Source organism: Canis lupus, chromosome 11 (genome assembly GCF_011100685.1).
Source record: "Canis lupus familiaris isolate Mischka breed German Shepherd chromosome 11, alternate assembly UU_Cfam_GSD_1.0, whole genome shotgun sequence".
Classification (NCBI taxonomy): Eukaryota; Metazoa; Chordata; class Mammalia; order Carnivora; family Canidae; genus Canis; species Canis lupus.
The window spans coordinates 63,854,861-63,873,269 of record NC_049232.1 but is presented as its reverse complement, the minus strand read 5'-3'; the positions used below and the strand labels follow the sequence as shown (position 1 = coordinate 63,873,269).

The 18,409-nt window shown below is 38.2% G+C and overlaps 1 long non-coding RNA gene across 8 annotated transcripts in view; it reads left to right on the top strand.

Annotated features, from left to right (window-relative positions):
* The first annotated feature begins 227 nt into the window (after nucleotides 1-227).
* LOC102152238 overlaps nucleotides 228-18,409 on the top strand; it is a 131,903-nt gene continuing 113,721 nt past the window's right edge. For all 8 annotated transcript variants that reach the window (XR_005367116.1, XR_005367114.1, XR_005367111.1 and 5 more), the window contains exon 1: nucleotides 228-342. This is a non-coding gene — a long non-coding RNA (uncharacterized LOC102152238). The remainder of the gene's footprint in view (nucleotides 343-18,409) is intronic.

Below are 18,409 nucleotides of genomic sequence, written 5' to 3'. Positions count from 1 at the left end.
TTTATCTCTCATCACAAACAGTTTCCCCCTGTTTCCTTCAGAACACAAAGAACTTAATGAGCATGGAACTTGTTTAATTCTGCTCAGGACACGGGACAAGGGTTCAAGGCTGTGATTATTCTCTCTAAATTAGAAAGAGGAAGAAAGGGAGAGAATGTATTCATTTTTGCTGACCTAGCTGAGCAACACATCTTGCTAGCTTTTTGGTTCTGATGGGGCATTATGAGGTCAGCATTTAGTGATGCAAGGCCAGAACAACAGCGGTCCTTGGTCTGTGGTTTCTAAACCCCTAAGGGCTGACCTACAGGTCCTCTACAAACTTCAAAATGACTGCTCAGAATTGTGAGTTTTCCCATAATTAGGAGGGGGAATTTGAGGCTCTGAGTTTTCTGTATGATGTTGGTAAGAGGAAGATAAATTTTTACATATTAGGTTTTATTTCCTTAGTAGATGAAATCATTCAAAGCATTATCATACACTATGATATGTATCCACTATCATGCAAGTGGAGCCAATACTTGGGAATGAGGAACCATTGATGGAAGTGGTGGGAGAGAATCACAGACTGGGTAGCAGCAGAGTCTTGCACACGGTAGATAATCAATACATGTTAATTAAATAGATGGGGTATTGCTCTTGGATCCACATCTATCTCTAAGTACCTAAGTGCTCAGCCATCTCATCCAAGGCACTCATTTTACGGACGGGGAAATAGAGGCCCAGAGAAGAGAAGGACTGTAACTAGACTCTCCATCGATCACCCACTGTACTATACCCAGGTTTTCTAGGACCATTAAGAACTGTAGCAACATTCCTGTGTAATGAGGAAACAATTGACTCTGGCCATATTTAGAAAAGGATTGTTGGAAAGTGGCTTGTCCTTGAGGGATCAAAGGAGGACATGGGGCAATAGTGAGGTGCCCCGAATGAATTTGGAAAGAATAGAAGCTCCCAGAAAGTTGAACTTTAAATAAACACACAATGCATTAGAGTAGAGTAGGGGTTGGCAAGCATTTTCTGTGAAGGGGCCAGATAGTAAATATTTTAGACTTTGCAAGCCATATGGTCTCTGTTGCTGCTACTCAGCTCTGCCATTGCAGTACAAAAGCAGCCTTCGACAATGCACAAATGAATAGGCATGGCTGTGTTCCAGTGATCATTTATTTATGAACATTGAAATTTGAATTTCATATAATTTTCGTATGTCATGAAATATTGCTCTCTTAACTTTTTAATCATTTTTAAAAAGCAAAAACCATTCTTACATCATGAACCGTACAAAACAAACTAACAAAGCTGTAATTTGCTGACCTCTGGAATAGAGGGGTGTTCACCAGAAAGAAATAAAATGTCTCTCGGTCCACAAGACCTTATAGTGATCTAATTGAAGATATCACCGCCATTGAAAAATGAATGTGCCAGTCTGAAGGGAATCTGGTTAACCAGTGAAACCATGGAAGAAAAGACAAAAGAGACTCATGAGGCATTTCAGGACAGTGCCCATTCCTAAGTGACTCAGGAAAGGATGACCTTGGCCAGTAGAGATCACATACTAGGACTCAATTTCTTAAAGTTCATTTTGTAATGGGAAAGGATATTTCAAGCCGTGTTAGTTGAAGGTCCTTTTTAATTAAAAAAAAAAAAAAAAAAAAGTACATGTGTGTGGGGTGCCTGGGTGGCGCAGTCAGTTAAGCATTCAATCTTGAATTTGGCTCAAGTCATGACCTCAGGGTTGTGAGATAGAGCCCTGCATCAGGCTTCCTGCTCAGCAGGGAGTCTGCTCCAGACCATCTCTCTCCCTCTCCCTCTGCCCCCCACCACATGCAAGTGCTCTCTCTCTCAAACAAATAAATCTTTTAAAAAATGTATATGTATGTGTATACATATGCATATACCTGCATATGTGTATGTATGTGCATATACAACTGTGTGTATATGTATGTGTGAGTATCATTATATGGTTGACTCCTAACCACTTGCTAGCTCTATGACCTTGGTTCAATTTCTTCACTTTTCTGAGCTTCTCTTCAGCTATAAAATGGAGGAGATAATGGTATCCATATTAATGGATTATTTTGAGAAGCAAATGAGATAATGTATGTGAAACATCTGGCATATAGGAAGTGTGTACTATAAAAAGTACTACATAACTCTCATTATTTTTAATATTTATATTATATAAAAGTACACATGCCTATATATACATATATTATATAAATATCATATTTTATGTCTATCCACATAAACCAAGGAACTATATCACGCCAAAGATTATTCTGTATATGCTGTATATCTTGAAACTTGGATTTTCCACTTAATATGTCATGGCCAGCCAGGTGACCGCATAGAGTAGGGGTGATGAAGAGCTTGACATCTGCCTTTTGACTGCTTGGGCTTGAGTCTTGGTTCCATTATTATAAGAATGTGGAACTTATTCCATTACTTACTTGAGTTACTTGAGTTTTCTAAGTCGTAGTGTCTTTTCTCATTCAGTGATTTTAAGAATCTCCCATGCACAGAGGTGCTAGGATGATTAAATGAGAAAATATATGCTAAATTCACCTGAATCCAAGTAACTAGTTATTAGTACAGAGCTCTGCTTATAGTAAATAACCAAATATAATTTAAAAAACCCCGAAAGTCTGGTATATAAGAAAATATTATCATGCTTTGGAATATTTATTCAGCTTTCTCATAAAATTCTTAGCATGGCAGCAAGGGAGAACACATGGGGAAAATCTGTTTGAGGAGAAGAACTATTAAAATTTCTTCCTGCAGCAAGGACAAGGGAACATCTACAAAAAGGGACTGTCGCTTAATAGTCAGGATAAAGCTTTGCATTTTTGGTGCAGCATCGTAAATATAGAAGTTTTCAGAAGTAGCACCTTTTCAATGACATCCCTAAGCATAAGCCTGAATCATCTCCAGATTACTGTGATAATTAGGTATCTTTTTAAAAGTCAACTCGGGACCTATTTTAGCCACAGAGTATTCACTTTTCAGAAGATCTCTCTGATACGTAGAGCTTTCTTCAAGACAAAATCTTTAACTTTCTCTCGATGTATGAAATCACCCTTGAAGTACAAGATTTGGTGGGTTGACTTATTGAAACTTTCATTTTTACTGGAATTTAATTTGTGATTTGAGCCATATGAGTTAATTTTAGAAAATGTGAGTGTCTAGAGGTGCGACGAAAAGGAAATGTATCAATGGCACTGAGAGAGTTAGTCAAAAAATAAGAATTTCAACCACTGATCATTTTTTATGTGTGTGTCTGCAACATCAGGGAGTTACTGTGACCGGATTTTTGTTGAAATAACTGAATCTGCTAATGCTAGAGACACTGAATCATGACAGGCAGCTCCCTTCAAGTAGGTGTTCAATTAATGTGAGTAACAACTCGTTATACCAGTAGCTGAGAGTTTGCATTGTACCAGCAACCTGCCATTTAAATCTGCATGAGCCAAGGGGGTAGCAAAGCCATCATTTTACAAATAAGGACTTTGAAACTCAAGAGCTTCATTCAGAGATCACACAGACTGGAATGCATTGGATGCATTCTGCTCTTTGCTTCATAAGTCATCTTTTTTCCATTCTTGTTTTCAGAAAAGATTTCCCTCCCTCTATACCCCACCTTTTTCTCCTTTCACTTTTCCTTTCCTCTCCTTCTTCCTCCTTCCCTGTCTTTTTTCCTCCTTCCCTTGGTAAATCAACCATGCTATTATGGACAAAACTCAAGGACTTGGTCTTTTAATATTTGCTTATGTGCCTGTGTGCATGCTTCCGTATGGAGGTTATGTGTCCTTTCCAGTGAAAATACCAACCCTGTAACAAAGCTGATGAGTATTAATCTCTATAAAAAGTATTTTGAATTAATTACTCATTTTCTTCAAAGAGAAATGATGAGAGAGAATTACATGTAAACTTCGCTGAGTGCTGCATTTCTTAGGTCAAAGACAGTTTTCGAATTGTAATGCTCATTAGAACCTGCCATATATTATAAATGATAAATTCATGCATCTGCCTCCTAAACAAGGATTGGATTTCTTAATGTCAAAACCAAGCTTCAGTCCCTTTTGCTGATCCTAATATTAAGTTGAAATGAAAGAGATTTTTAAAATATGATGGCTTTGTCAATAATTCACTGGATTCCAGCTCCAAAGAATACACTCTTTTTCAGTTTCTCTGTGGGCACACAGCCTTCTGTGCCTTGCTAAGATCAAAGAGAACATGATATAATGAGAAGAAAATGGCTCTTCCATGAGAAGGAAGTAGGAACATTTGGAGTAGGGATTGTTGAAGAGGAAGAGGCTCATCCATATGAAATAGGGCAACATTTCATACATATTGAGGCAGTAGAAAGCATTGTCCAAAAGTTGGGAAGCTAAGATTTTATCAACTGTGTTGCCGTCTGGTTATGAGACTTGATCAATGCCCAGTGTGATGGTGTGAGAAGTACACCCTACCAACACTTTGATTTCAGACTTCCAGTCTCCAGAACTGTGAGAGGATAAATGTTTGTTGTTTTCAGCCACTCAGTTGTGGTACTTTGCTATGGCAGCCAGGAAACTAATATAGCCCTGATGAGTATGTTCGTGCCTGTAAGCATTGTTTTACTTAACCATGATTTATAACCCTGAAATGAAACCTCCTTCATAACACTTATCCAAAGAAATATTTTAATAGAAACTTAATTTTACTTTTTTTCTTCAAAAATCATGCCATGAATCATTTTCCAGATTAGGGAGGTATGTTGCTGTAAAATCAAGCAGTGGGAGGATACTGTGTGTTTCAAAGATTGGTAACCATGATTCATTGTCGTAAAAATTCAAAACTTGACTGTTGGTCCTAGGAGCAGTACATAATCTGATAATATATTAATCTGATAACATCTATTAGCAGTATATTTTAAAATTCTATCTTTTCACTTATTCATAGTTAAAAAATAATTTATTGAGCTTTTCTTAGGTTCTTGGCACCTAACGAATTAGAGAAGAGATCCTACTTTGGAAGAACTAGCCTTCTTTTAGGGAAGTTAAGATATTCAGCTAAGAACTATTTTATTTGGGGCCCCTGAATGGCTCAAGGGTTGGGCATCTGCCTTCAGCTCAGGGCTGATCCCTGGATCAGGTCTGGGGGTCCTGGGATTGAGTCCCGCATTGGGCTCCTTGCAGGGCCTTCTTCTCCCTGTCTGTGTCTCTGACTCTTTCTCTGTGTCTCTCAGGAATAAATAGATAAAATCTTTAAAAAAATAAAAATAAATAAAAACTATTTTATTTGATAAGAAAAAAGGGAGAGGAAGCACACATAAATGATACAGAAACTCAAATGAAAGATCACTGTTAGCAGTGATGAGCATGGAAAACATGACGGGAAAGTAAGCTGGTCCTTAAATAAGTTGGACACAAGAGGAAACCATCTCTGTGGAAGGTTAGACATAAACCAAGAGACAGAATTGGTGATCAAAGATATATTTGAAGGACAGCAAGTAGAGCTACTCATAAAATGTTCGCAGCCACTCTCTTCCATTAAAATATCCATTGAAATTGAATAAGAGCAGCGAGTCGGTTGGATAATATGTTATCAGGGTCAAGGCCTCCAAAGTTATACAATAGTTGGTAGAATAGATTTAAGTAGAAAATTTACTATCATGATTCATGATATCATGCTTGGGGGAAGAGTGGGGATGGTATGTGTGTGATGGGGACTCCTGGCAAGCCTGGACTGAAGAGAACCAAGGAGCACACACTGTTGGGTCCTTGCTGGTGGCCAGTACATCCAGCACCATGCATCAGTATATCCCTGGAATGGCTTCTAAAGAAGATCATCAATATCTTAAGACTTATACAGCTGGAATAGTTGTTCATTCCTTGAGATCCTTCATTAATAAAATGTTCATATTTCTTTTCAAGATTATTCAAAATAGTCCAGCAGAATAAACCATCATGTGGTGGAAGAGCTCTGGATTTGGAGTTTGATCTAAGCAATGCTTATTTGTTTGTTTGTTTGTTTGTTTACTTCATATCCCATTTTCAGAACAGACTCCAAGCACTTTCTAATTGAAAGCTCAGATATAGTAATGCTGAAAATCATGCAGACTCAGATATTGTGAAGAAATGAGACACTGCTCTGCCTCTCTCTCTGTCTTTCATGAATAAATAAGTAAAATCTTTAAAAAAAAAAGAATTAAGAGTGAGGAAGGTGGGACTTCAGTGAACATTTCTTGATATATTTTTCAGGGTTGTTTGATTTTTTTTACAATGCCTATATTTTGTTTTCTTTTTTATACAGAAACAATAAAACTATGTTTGAACATTAAAAAAAAAAAGAAATGAGACACTGCTGTTGGCTAAGATGAAGAAACACAAATGTGTATTTTTTAAAATTACAATTCTGGACTTTCCTAGTCTTCCATTTCCTAGAACAATGGGCACACTTTCTTAAACTCATCATAAAAACAGTCATCTTATAGGTATAGGCATGACGTAATTCATTCATTTTTTACTATTTTGCATACCACTTAAAGATTTTGCCACCAGAAGAAAAAAAAAAAAAAAAAAGACTTACCAAAACAGCTGAACAGATTTAAAAGAGATGTTCCTTGTTGCTTTGCAGGACTGCAAGAAAGACGGTTAACACAGATTGTAGCCAATACTGTTTCTAAATGAAAAATCATCATTAAGCATCTACCGTTGTTTTCAAACTTAAAATCTGCGCAAAATTTCAAGACATGCAAATAGCTCGGTGAAAATCAAATATCTTCTTTCACTGAGTTCAACTGCTATTAGCCAGCAGTTTGGGTTTCCTTTCTCCTCTAGGGAAACTTCCAACTCCCAGTGCTCCTCAGCGTGTGAAAACCAGAGGACCAAAGGACCAATGTTCTTTTTCGTCAACTATTTGTGGTTTGGCACTGGGAGTCCTTGCAGTCGTGCCTCAGAGTCCTCCATGGTCTGGCTTCCTCATGCTCACATTCAGCTCTGGTGAGTTCGCTTGTCCCACTTCCCCCCGTGTGCACAGGCGGGGCTGTGCATGTGTATTGGCCGGGGCAGGGGCCAGATGGAAGGTTCTACAGTCCTCCTCTTTGCCTTCTTACATGGCTAATAAAAGAAGCAGAATGTATGGTAGGCCAAGGCCATAATAGTTTTCAATCAAGGAAAAGTGATCCTTACCAATTCAGCTACTCAAATATATTTTATAAGAGAAATGAATGGCTTCTTTACTAAGTCCTATAGCTGAATAAATGACCGGCAGACCAAACTCTCGTAAAAGCATAACCTTTCTTTTTTCTTTTGAAACCAAGGGTATTCAATCCATGCACGCCTGAGCACCAGCACTGTGCCCAGTAAGACGAGGACTACCAGGCATTAGGAGTGTGGATCACGACACTCTTTCCTCTCCTAGCCTGTGTCCGGTCCCTGACTCTTTTCAGCATGAAGCTCCAGAAATTGAATTAACAACTTATCAATATTATGCCAATTGAAAACAGTTTTCTATCCTCTTATCAAAATTTAAAGCTGGTTGTCTAGTATTTCAATGTGCTTATTCTAGTGAATTTTTTTTTTATTTTACTCTGTACATGATACATAAGGCCCTTTGTCAGCTGGCGTCCAAGGATTTTGTTTATTTTCCTCTGTTTTTGCTCACACCTCTCATTTTGAAGCTTCCCTTTCAGGACTTTTCAAATTGTTTACAGAAAACCAGATTTGCTGGTACCTGATTTAAACTCCATAGTGCTAAATTTTGCTCCATTCTTTTAATAAATGATTATTGAGCAACTATTACGCAGCAGCTGATTCTCTGTATAGAAAGAAGACAGAGTTCCTGCCTCCAAATACTTTATATTTTAAACTGAGAAAAGAAATTTTAGGGAGCCCATTTCTTCTGTTTTCAGGAGGGCCGTTTGGGCTTCAAAATGCTTTTACAAACTTTTTTGGAAAAAGCGACAGTCTGAGATACGAACTCTGTGTGTAGCATTCTTCTGAAACAGCCTAGCTAGTTGGCAGTGTCTGTGATCAACACCAACTGCTCTGAAGCTTTGAAGAAAGGCATGAGCATGTGTATGCTGTGTACAATACAGGAATGCCACTGAAATCCAACTTAATCCATTAACTCATAAAACAGATTCAATGTTTGTTTAGTGCTTGGCAATACATTTTCTCCAATTTCAAAATTCATTGGAAATCCCACCCACATTTGAACATATTTTTTCCTTCTAGAATTCTTCAAAGGAATCTCTGCAGAAAAGGAACACCAAACAGCTCATGTCATAAGTTGAAATTCCTATTGACATCTGACAACTCTGTAAGCTGGAAAGAACATAGTTGTTATGTCAGAAAGGCCTTCCAGTCTCTTTCATGTAAGCCTTGGCAAGTTAGGTGACATCTCTGAGCCTTGTTTCTTCATCTCTTGAGTGGGGATAATGATATCTACCTGCCAAGACCATTATAAGGATTAAAGGGATAATTCATATTAAAATCTTGGCACATACTAGGCACTTCATAAAAAATTAGCTATTGTTACCATTCTTCTTATTATCAGTAGTCATTCTGTTAAGGGATCTAAGTTAAGCTTGTGCTTATAGCTTATTTATTCATTCAATGAGTGTTTACTACACAGCATCTGCTGTACATAGGGTCCAGTGTTGGGTGCCCTAGGGTGTGGGTGGGAGTAAGAGAAGCACATGAATTTTGCTTTCCATGGTCTTATTTTCTAGTTGGGAAAAGATATGTACATAAATAATTAGAAGAGAAAGTGCCAAAGAGAAGCAGACTAAATAGTGTAGGCTTAGATGCAGAGAAGAGTCCAGTTTTATTAGGAATGGAAGTGGAAGATGATATACGGGAAGGATTCCTAGAGAAAATACACTCTGCCTTCCTTCCCTGCTGGCTAAGAGAGTCTTTACAGGTCAACGAGCTCAAAACAAAACTAGCCCCCACCCCTTCCTCTTAAATCTCTGACGTGCTTTGCCATGTTGCTGTTAGTGGCCTTACTTAGTGGTCCCTCATTTTGGCTTAGCAGATCTGAAAGGGACGTTAAAGATCAACTCCTTCATCGCCCTGAAGGACCCTATCAATTAAAAAAAAAGTCTATTTTAAAAAGCAACCGTTGGCTTTCCTTGCAAGCAAAAAGCAACCAAATACCCTTTCTGTTCTGCCCATAGAAATCATTAGTTTCACGTTGTAATCCCCAAGACCAATGAAGTTCCAGATTTTCCGCATAATTACTTGATCTTTGTTCAGTTTCATAACAATTATTTTGCTCTCTTTGCATCATCATTTATTTTTTAAAGAGTACACTGAGGTTGTTCTATGATAACTGGCTAAATTTGAGATTATTGGAGATGCAGCTTTACAGAATTAAAGATTTGTCCTTCCATGTTATAGGCAATGAATACAGTATAACTAAAATTATTCCCCCATTTTTGCTCAGAAACTCCCTGACAAATGTAAAATCTAGCTGTAAGAATTACTTTCTTGATGGATATTTAAACAGCATTTAAGGGGCACCTGGGTAGCTTGGTTGGTTAAAGCCTCTGACTCTTGATTTTGACTCAGGTCATGGTCTCAGGGCCCTGGGATCCAGCCCTTTTTTGGGCTCTCTGCTCAGTAGGGAGTCTGCTTGTCCCCCTTTTCCTCTGCCGTTCCCCCACTCATGCACACACATGCTCTCTCTCTGTCAAATAAATACTAAATCTTTTTTTAAAAAGGCATTTAGTAGGGGTTCCTGGGTGGCTCAGTTGGTTAAGCATGCAACTCTTGATTGGTTTTGATTTTGGGGTTGTGAGTTCAAGTTCCACATTGGGCTCCATGCTGGGCATGGAGCCTACTTAACAAAAAAAGGCATTTAATAACTTATCCATTGTTCCTTGTTAAAAGTCTAGGAGGGAAAAAAAAAGTCTAGGAGGAACAGAATTAAGGTGCTATTTCCTTCATATAAACATACGTATACATACATATTCACACACACATATGGACATACATTCACACACAATGCCATTTCCTTTAAAGTCAGACACAAGACAAACATGTCTGTTATCGGCACTATTATTTCACACTGTTTTGGAAAAATAAGCCATGCAAGTAGTTAGAAAATAAAGTAAGAGAAAAACTCAGAAAAAAGTAAAATTTCTTATTTCATAAAAAAACCCAAGAAGTCAGCCTAGAAACATATGTAAAAAGAGAAACCAGTAATGTAGCTGGTTAAAAAATGAACTTATAAAACTCATATAACAAGAAGGGGCAGATAGGAAATACAATGGTGAACATTCTGGTATAAAATACAGCTTAAGACATAAAATATTTAAGAATAAGCTGAAAAATTAAGGATTCAGAGCTTATATGAAAAACTATAAAAGTCCATCAAATATCATGAAAAGGGGAGAATAAATTAAAAGTTACACTTGGTTCTTATGGGGATCCTCTAGTAATGCCATTATTCACTGAACAAGCCTGTATGTTTAACAGAATCTTGGTAAAAACAATTTTTTATTAAATTATCTTAAAATTCATCTAAAATAAACATTAGCATAGTAAAAATTTTCTGAAAGGAACTAGCATTGAAGGGGACACTGAGCTGCCAGATGTTCAAATACAGTAAATACAAGATGGCCAATAAACATTTGAATAGATGTCATGCTACACTAATAATCAAACAAATGCAAATTAAAATAAAAATGGGAGTTTCATCTTTGGTTTTTTGACAAATGTTAAAAATTATAAAAATACCTAGTTTTTGTAACTATAGGGATCAAGCATTCGTATACTGCTAAGGTAAATGAGTATAATTTTCTTGAGAGAAGTTTGAGAATGCATTTCAAATTTTTAAATGTGTATGCTCTGAGGGTCATGTACCTGAGCTTGCAGGTATGAATGATGTGTGATCCATCAGTTGTTTTGTCTGGGAATTTTTCCCATGTACATGATTTGAGGAGCGATTCAAGACATGTGAACAAGGATTTTCACTGCAAATTTTTTATAAGCAAAAAGAATATAGATAACTCTAAAGAAGAAAAAGACTAAGATTTCGTTTATGAAGAATTGACTTGATCATATACAATCATCTACTTAACGTAAGAGCAAGAGTCTTTAATGGTTAAGGGGAAAAAAGCAGAAAACAAATATGTATCATTAAAAAGAGCACACACATATCTATACACATATACATATCTATATGTGTCATACCACACATGTATACACAAAAACAATGTAGATAGACAGTGAGCGAGTGAGAGAACGAGCGAGCATTTGGCAGGCTATACGCCAAAATGTTAATAATTTTAAACTCCAAGTTGAATGATTATTAATAACATTCATTTCTTTTTTTAGTCCTTCTTTTACTGTCTGGATATTAAAAAACTAGCAGATAAGCTAATTTTGGTGTCTTTGACTCTTGCAGTAGTACCCTGGCCCCTTTCCTGTGGGCCCTCAGAAGGTATCTGTTACCTCAGGACAACAGCCATCTTCCTCTGGCTCTTAGCGGTAGATTTCCATTAAACTCTGGCCTTTCCTGCTGACTGGGAAGCTGCAAGGGGTTGCTTTCCCACTGCAAGGACTGGAATCTTCTTTGAGAATTGTTACCTGGAGTTCCTAAAACTGCCCTTGCCAGTGGGGATGCATTCCCTGGAGTCTGCTGGGTGGTCACCAGCCAGATTCTTTCCTCTGTGAGCACCCAGCAAGACTACACTTCCCAGGCTCCCTTACAGTGAGATTTGATCATATGACCCCTCTCAAACTAGTGGGTGTGAAAAGTGAGGGGTGTCACTTTCAGGCCTGATTCTTTGAACTTCTCATGGGGGATCCTCTCTGCACTTCCCTTCCTAGATGTTAACTAACGCCTGAGATGATGTTGGAAACTATGTGTTGAAGGTGAAAGAGCCTAGATCTTCAAATGACTTGGGACCAGAATCATTCCGCCAGTCTGGGCTGCCAACCGTGGGCTATTTCTGAGTCAGCACGTACTCACGCCATGTGCACACACCCCAAAAACATAAAACCAAAAGCAAGCAAATAAGAAACACTTCTAAGCTTGAGCCATTACACTTTTTTTGAGTCTATTTTGTTATTTCAGATAATCGACCCTATCTCCCCTCCACCAACCATATGGTTCTCCATGGGGGGCTAGGCTGGTGTGCTCTCTCCCCCTCTACTTTACATTTTGTACTAGCTGACACCTCTGTTTCAGAGCCCCTCAGGAGAAGAGCTCCTTCAGCTCTCTCTCTCTGTAGGGCTTTGACAGGAGTTCGTGGGGTCCAGCAGGAAACACTCTGAGATACCTTCACTGTAGCATTTCCCTTGCTCTTGTGCTTTCCCTTTAGATATGTATACCCTGAACCTACAATCTTTTAGTCAATATATTCATGACATCTGACTTGTAGAGAAAACTCTGAACATACCTTTGTCCTGACTTATTGACTGGACTGGGATAGCTTGAAGCTGAACTAAGATCCTTGTCATACCTGCAAGAAACTGTTCCATTTCATAGGATGTCTGTAAGCTGCCAGATCTGAAATAGGTGAATCCAGGGCCGCATGCACCATGGCATTGATAAGAAATTGGGGTGTAGCCTCAGAGGGACCTAGGTTTGAGTCTTCATCCTGCTTACGAGCTATGTTGGCCTCTCTGATTCTCAATATCCTCAACAGCGAAATGGAAAAGAAAGTAATTTCTACGTGATCAGAGCCTTCTAGACTGTAGCTGGGGTGATCCTTGTAAATCACTTGGTACTTACATGATGAAAACTAAGAGATAAATTTGAAGATGGAGAATAATGACAATGATAGAAAAAATTATGTAAAGGATTCATTGGGTTGAACTTCTACAGGATTGCGGGAGAGGGATCGAAAGCGAGAAACTTGACCCTGACCAAATTAAATAGCAACCAATGGCATTTTAATATTCCATGTGACTCACAGTTATTAAACACAGCTTTAAACTTAGCATGGTGTTAGTATCAACTTGTACTGCCATAGCAGATGCTCATTTTCTCTCCTCCTCCAAATTTCCATTGTTCTCCTTTGCTGTATTTTATGTGAATATAGATATTTTCAGCGGGTTATTATGCTCCATTGAGATATTAGCACCTTCTAGAATACTTTATGATTTCATCTCCTGAGTATGTATTCCCATGGAAACAGCATATAGTATAACACAACTGAGAAGGGGCCCCCATACGCCTTTCCTGTGTATATCTTCAAGAACGACATTAACTAGGGGAATGAGGCTGGGAGTATGGGGTTTATTGTGGATTTTCACAGTGATTCCTTTTGCATCTCCTAAAGAGTTCTGTTTTTAATAAACTTTACTAGAAATGTAACATTACCAAAAAGTATAATCAAGTACATTGTATATGTATGAATCATAATAAATGAGGATTAGATAATGTTTTTGCTTACATAAATAGGCTGTTTCACAGTTGATATTTATTTTTTAGTGGAAAAATTTGTTTGGGTGAAGCAAAGGACTCTGGGTGAAAGGCCTGAAGAAGAGGGTTGACTTATATTCAAGTAAAATTTATGAATACGTATGAGTTGACCACAACGTTCCTTCTATTGGCTTAGAGTTAACTCTACCCCACACTGTACTCAGGCATGGGCTGAGTTGGTGAGCTGTGTGGGCTCTAAGGATAGCAGTGAATCTGCTGAATCCTGAACCAGTGAATCCTGAATCTCATGAAGGACTATCTTCGTGAGAGTTCTTAAATTTAGGGCCTTGTGCACTTAATGTTGCTTAGTCTTGGTTTTCTCATTTGTAAAGCACAGCTGCTAAAAAGTGGTGAGCCTAGCACGTCTGACACATAAAGACAGATAATGTTGAACACCCCCCTCCTCTGAGCAACAAAATGATCTTCAGTAATAATCATGAAATGCATGAATAATAATAGTGGCAAGAAAAAAAATACAGTGATATATATATATATGATGCTCAGTCGGTTAAGAATCTTCCTTTGGCTCAGGTCATGATCTCCGGGGATCCTGCGATCTAGCCCTGTGTTGGACTCTGCTCAGTGGAGAGTCTGCTTCTCTCTCTCCTTCTGCCCCTCCCCCTACTCATTCTTGATCTCTCTCTCTCTCTTGCTCTCTGTCTCTCAAATGAATAAATAAAATCTTTTTAAAAATTTTGAAAAGGGAAAAAAACCCTACATTTACATTTACATTTACATTTACATAATAACAATACAGTTTGTTTTTGTTCCTTGTACACATATGTCAATAAGTTTGTGAAATTTGGTTTCCTTTGTCTATTTATGTTCGATAGACAGTATAGCCATACTTATCAATCTATGTTCTTTGATAGTTGATCAAAGCGTCTTTGTTTTTATTAATTTTAATTTATTTTTTATAATAAATTTATTTTTTATTGGTGTTCAATTTGCCAACATACAGAATAAAACACAGTGCTCATCCCGTCAAGTGCCTCCCTCAGTGCCCGCCACCCAGTCACCCCACCCCCTGCCCTCCTCCCCTTCCACCACCCCTAGTTCGTTTCCCAGAGTTAGGAGTCTTCCATGTTCTGTCTCCCTTTCTGATATTTCCTACCCATTTCTTCTCCCTTCCCCTCTATTCCCTTTCACTATTATTTATATTCCCCAAATGAATGAGACCATGTAATGTTTGTCCTTCTCCGATTGACTTATTTCACTCAGCATAATACCCTCCAGTTCCATCCACGTCGAAGCAAATGGTGGGTATTTGTCATTTCTAATGGCTGAGGAATATTCCATTGTATACATAAACCACATTTTCTTTATCCGTTCATCTTTCGATGGACACCGAGGCTCCTTCCACAGTTTGGCTATTGTGGACATTGCTGCTAGAAACATCAGGGTGCAGGTATCCCGGGGTTTCATTGCATCTGTATCTTTGGGGTAAATCCCCAACAGTGCAATTGCTGGGTCGTAGGGCAGATCTATTTTTAACTCTTTGAGGAACCTCCACACAGTTTTCCAGAGTGGCTGCACCAGTTCACATTCCCACCAACAGTGCAGGAGGGTTCCCTTTTCTCCGCATCCTCTCCAAAGATAAACTCAAAATGGATGAAAGATCTAAATGTGAGGCAAGATTCCATCAAAATCCTAGAGAACACAGGCAACACCCTTTTTGAACTCGGCCACAGTAACTTCTTGCAAGATACATCCACGAAGGCAAAAGAAACAAAAGCAAAAATGAACTATTGGGACTTCATCAAGGTAAGAAGCTTTTGCACAGCAAAGGATACAGTCAACAAAACTAAAAGACAACCTACAGAATGGGAGAAGATATTTGCAAATGACGTATCAGATAAAGGGCTAGTTTCCAAGATCTATAAAGAACTTATTAAACTCAACACCAAAGAAACAAACAATCCAATCATGAAATGGGCAAAAGACATGAAGAGAAATCTCACAGAGGAAGACATAGACATGGCCAACATGCACATGAGAAAATGCTCTGCATCACTTGCCATCAGGGAAATACAAATCAAAACCACAATGAGATACCACCTCACACCAGTGAGAATGGGGAAACTTAACAAGGCAGGAAACCACAAATGTTGGAGAGGATGCAGAGAAAAGGCAACCCTATTAATTTTAATTAAAAAAATTATCTTTCGTAAGAACCAATAGCTATACAAATAGTTAAGGAAATTTTTTTTTTTAGGAAATATTATACATAGAATAAGTTTGGCAGATGCATTAAAAACTTCATTTCACAACACATTCCAGAAAATTGTTACACAGATTATGTGTCTTTGGAATCAATACTACCAATTTCAAAATCTCTATGAGACTAAAGAAAAAAAAATTCCCACTAAAATAACTTCACCAGAAAGTTTATCAAACACATCTTATGTTTTATAAAATCTGTAAAAATCAGAGATAATGGCTCCATGATAACTAATATTGACATTATCCAATCAGTTGCTGTAGCACAAGTCTCCAGTTTCTTGAGAAAATGAGACAAACATCCTTTGTCCTTTAGATTTCTCCTAGCAATGTAAAACTAACATCTTTTATTGCTGCTTCTGCATTTTTCTTTGAAATTTGACTTTTTCTTATGCAAAATATTTATTTCCTTACATCTTGCTATATAGTTAATGACCTTTTCCATAAATGCTTTGTCCTAAACATCAAGGACTAATTTTAAAGGATGATTTTCTAAGGTACATTGATGGGGCTGATTCTGGCTGTTTGAAAGTAGTATTTTTGGTGCCGAATTAGCACCAAAAAATTCACTTCAGAAAATTTCACACTCAGAACAAGATTGCATTTATGAGCTAAAATTTGCACTTACTAGCCAATAACATAACATCTTGTACTTTGACTCTGTTTTAAGTTTTATTATTTTTCTTTAAAGGATTCTCTTTTATTCATTTATGATAGTCACAGAGAGAGAGAGAGAGAGAGGGGAGAGAGAGAGGCAGAGACAGAAGCAGGCTCCATGCACCGGGAGCCCGACGTGGGATTCGATCCCGGGTCTCCAGGATCGCGCCCTGGGCCAAAGGCAGGCGCCAAACCGCTGTGCCACCCAGGGATCCCTGTTTTAAGTTTTAAATGCAAAATAGTTCTCCAGCTGGTCACCCAGAATGTCAGGTTTGCGATAACTTCAGTTTTATTCCCTCGTCTATTTTAATCACTATGTTGTTGATATTGATTCAGAATCACCCATTTAAGTACAAGGATAGGTAATACCACAAGTGCTAAGGATGTGAATTGGAATGGTTCTAAATTGTCACAAACATAATCCTCACATGAACACCCATAGCTAGGTCTCTGCCTGTTGGGTGCTGCCAGGATAGCTGAGAGTTCTTGGAATTAACTTCTGTATAGAATATATTTATTAAAGGATACATAACAAAAAACCGTTAATTTAAAGCTTACATATATATTATTAAAACTCAATAGTCAACCACAACAATTGTTTAGAATTTAGACTAACAAAAGAATTTTCTCAAGAAAGGATATTTTATCACAGACATTGTTTAGAATTTCTGACTCGTGGTGATAATAAAGAGCAGACCAACTTTTCAGTCCGTTTGTGGCATTGTTTTAAAATTCCTTACAGACAATGGACCCCTTACTGCCTGCACCCAGTGTAGACAGCTCACATCATCTTATCCTCAGTACCATACTGGTTTGGGAAATCCACTGGTTTGGCTTGTGTTAGGTTCTCAACAAATACTAAATTTTCAAGTTTAGTCATGCCCATCCCAAACTTTACTCTGCAATTTATTTGTCTATAAGGGCATATGTATTCATGCTTCACACATTTAGTGAGTATCCACATAATGGCAGACCCTGACCTGGTCCTTGGGAATATAAAACTGAAAGACCTAACAGTCTCTGCTTTTGAGGAATGTGCTAGTCCACTGATGAACAAATTAGTTTTCAAAGTTTTAGCCATCTTTGGAAATTTTCTTTATATATCTTTAAAATAAGAGCAGCTGCAAGTAACAATATTAATAGCTTAACCTATAAGGCCATTTGCTGTTGGATTAGCTTACTACCCAGAGATGTGAGGATCCAGATGTGGTTGCCAGCTTAACAATGCCATCAAGGACTCTAATTCCTTTGCTCTTTTGTCTCTACCATCCTCAGTTTGTATGCAATGTCTCCTCTTGTGGTCATGAGATGTGTGCTGCAGCTCGTAGCATCATGAAGTCCCTATGACTTCTCTTTATATCCCATTGGCTGGAACTGGGTTGTCTGCTCAACTCTGAGTAAATCACTGATGAAAGGACATGGCATTGTTGTGATTGGTTCATGCCAATCATGACTGATTATCTGGACCTGTGCACATGACCATGTGAGTCAAATCAGAGTTTTATTAACAAGGAAGAAGTAGGGTCTGACAGTTGAATTAGGTAGTCAACAGTATCTATATATCTGAGTCAGGTGAGCTGTATGCGGACCTTGTGAGGGCACAGTTTTTTTTTTTTTTAAGATTTTATTTATTCACTCATGGGAGACACAGAGAGAGAGAGGCAGAGACATAGGCAGAGAGAGAAGCAGGCTCCCTACTGGGAGCTTGATGCGGGACTCGATCCCAGGACCCCTGGACCATTACCTGAGCCAGAGGCAGACGCTCAACCACTGAGCCACCCAGGTGTGTGAGGGCACAATTTATCAAATCGTTGCCTCAGTTACTTTGTAAATATAATAATTACACCTGACCCTACTTAACCTTCACAAATGCTTAAACCAGAGGCTCAAACTCTGGGTAAGAGCAGTTTTAAATTCTATCTGTTCTTTATGACCTGAGAGAAGACCCCCTCAGCCCTTAGTCTCCTTTAATTGGTGGCTTTTAGGATTAGATGAACTTCTAAGTTCCTTCTTGTTCAGATACTGTATAAAATAGTTCACTGGTGCCTGGAATGTATCAATGATAGCAGCCTCTGCTTTCTTATGACCTTGTCATCATTCAGACAGGATTCTC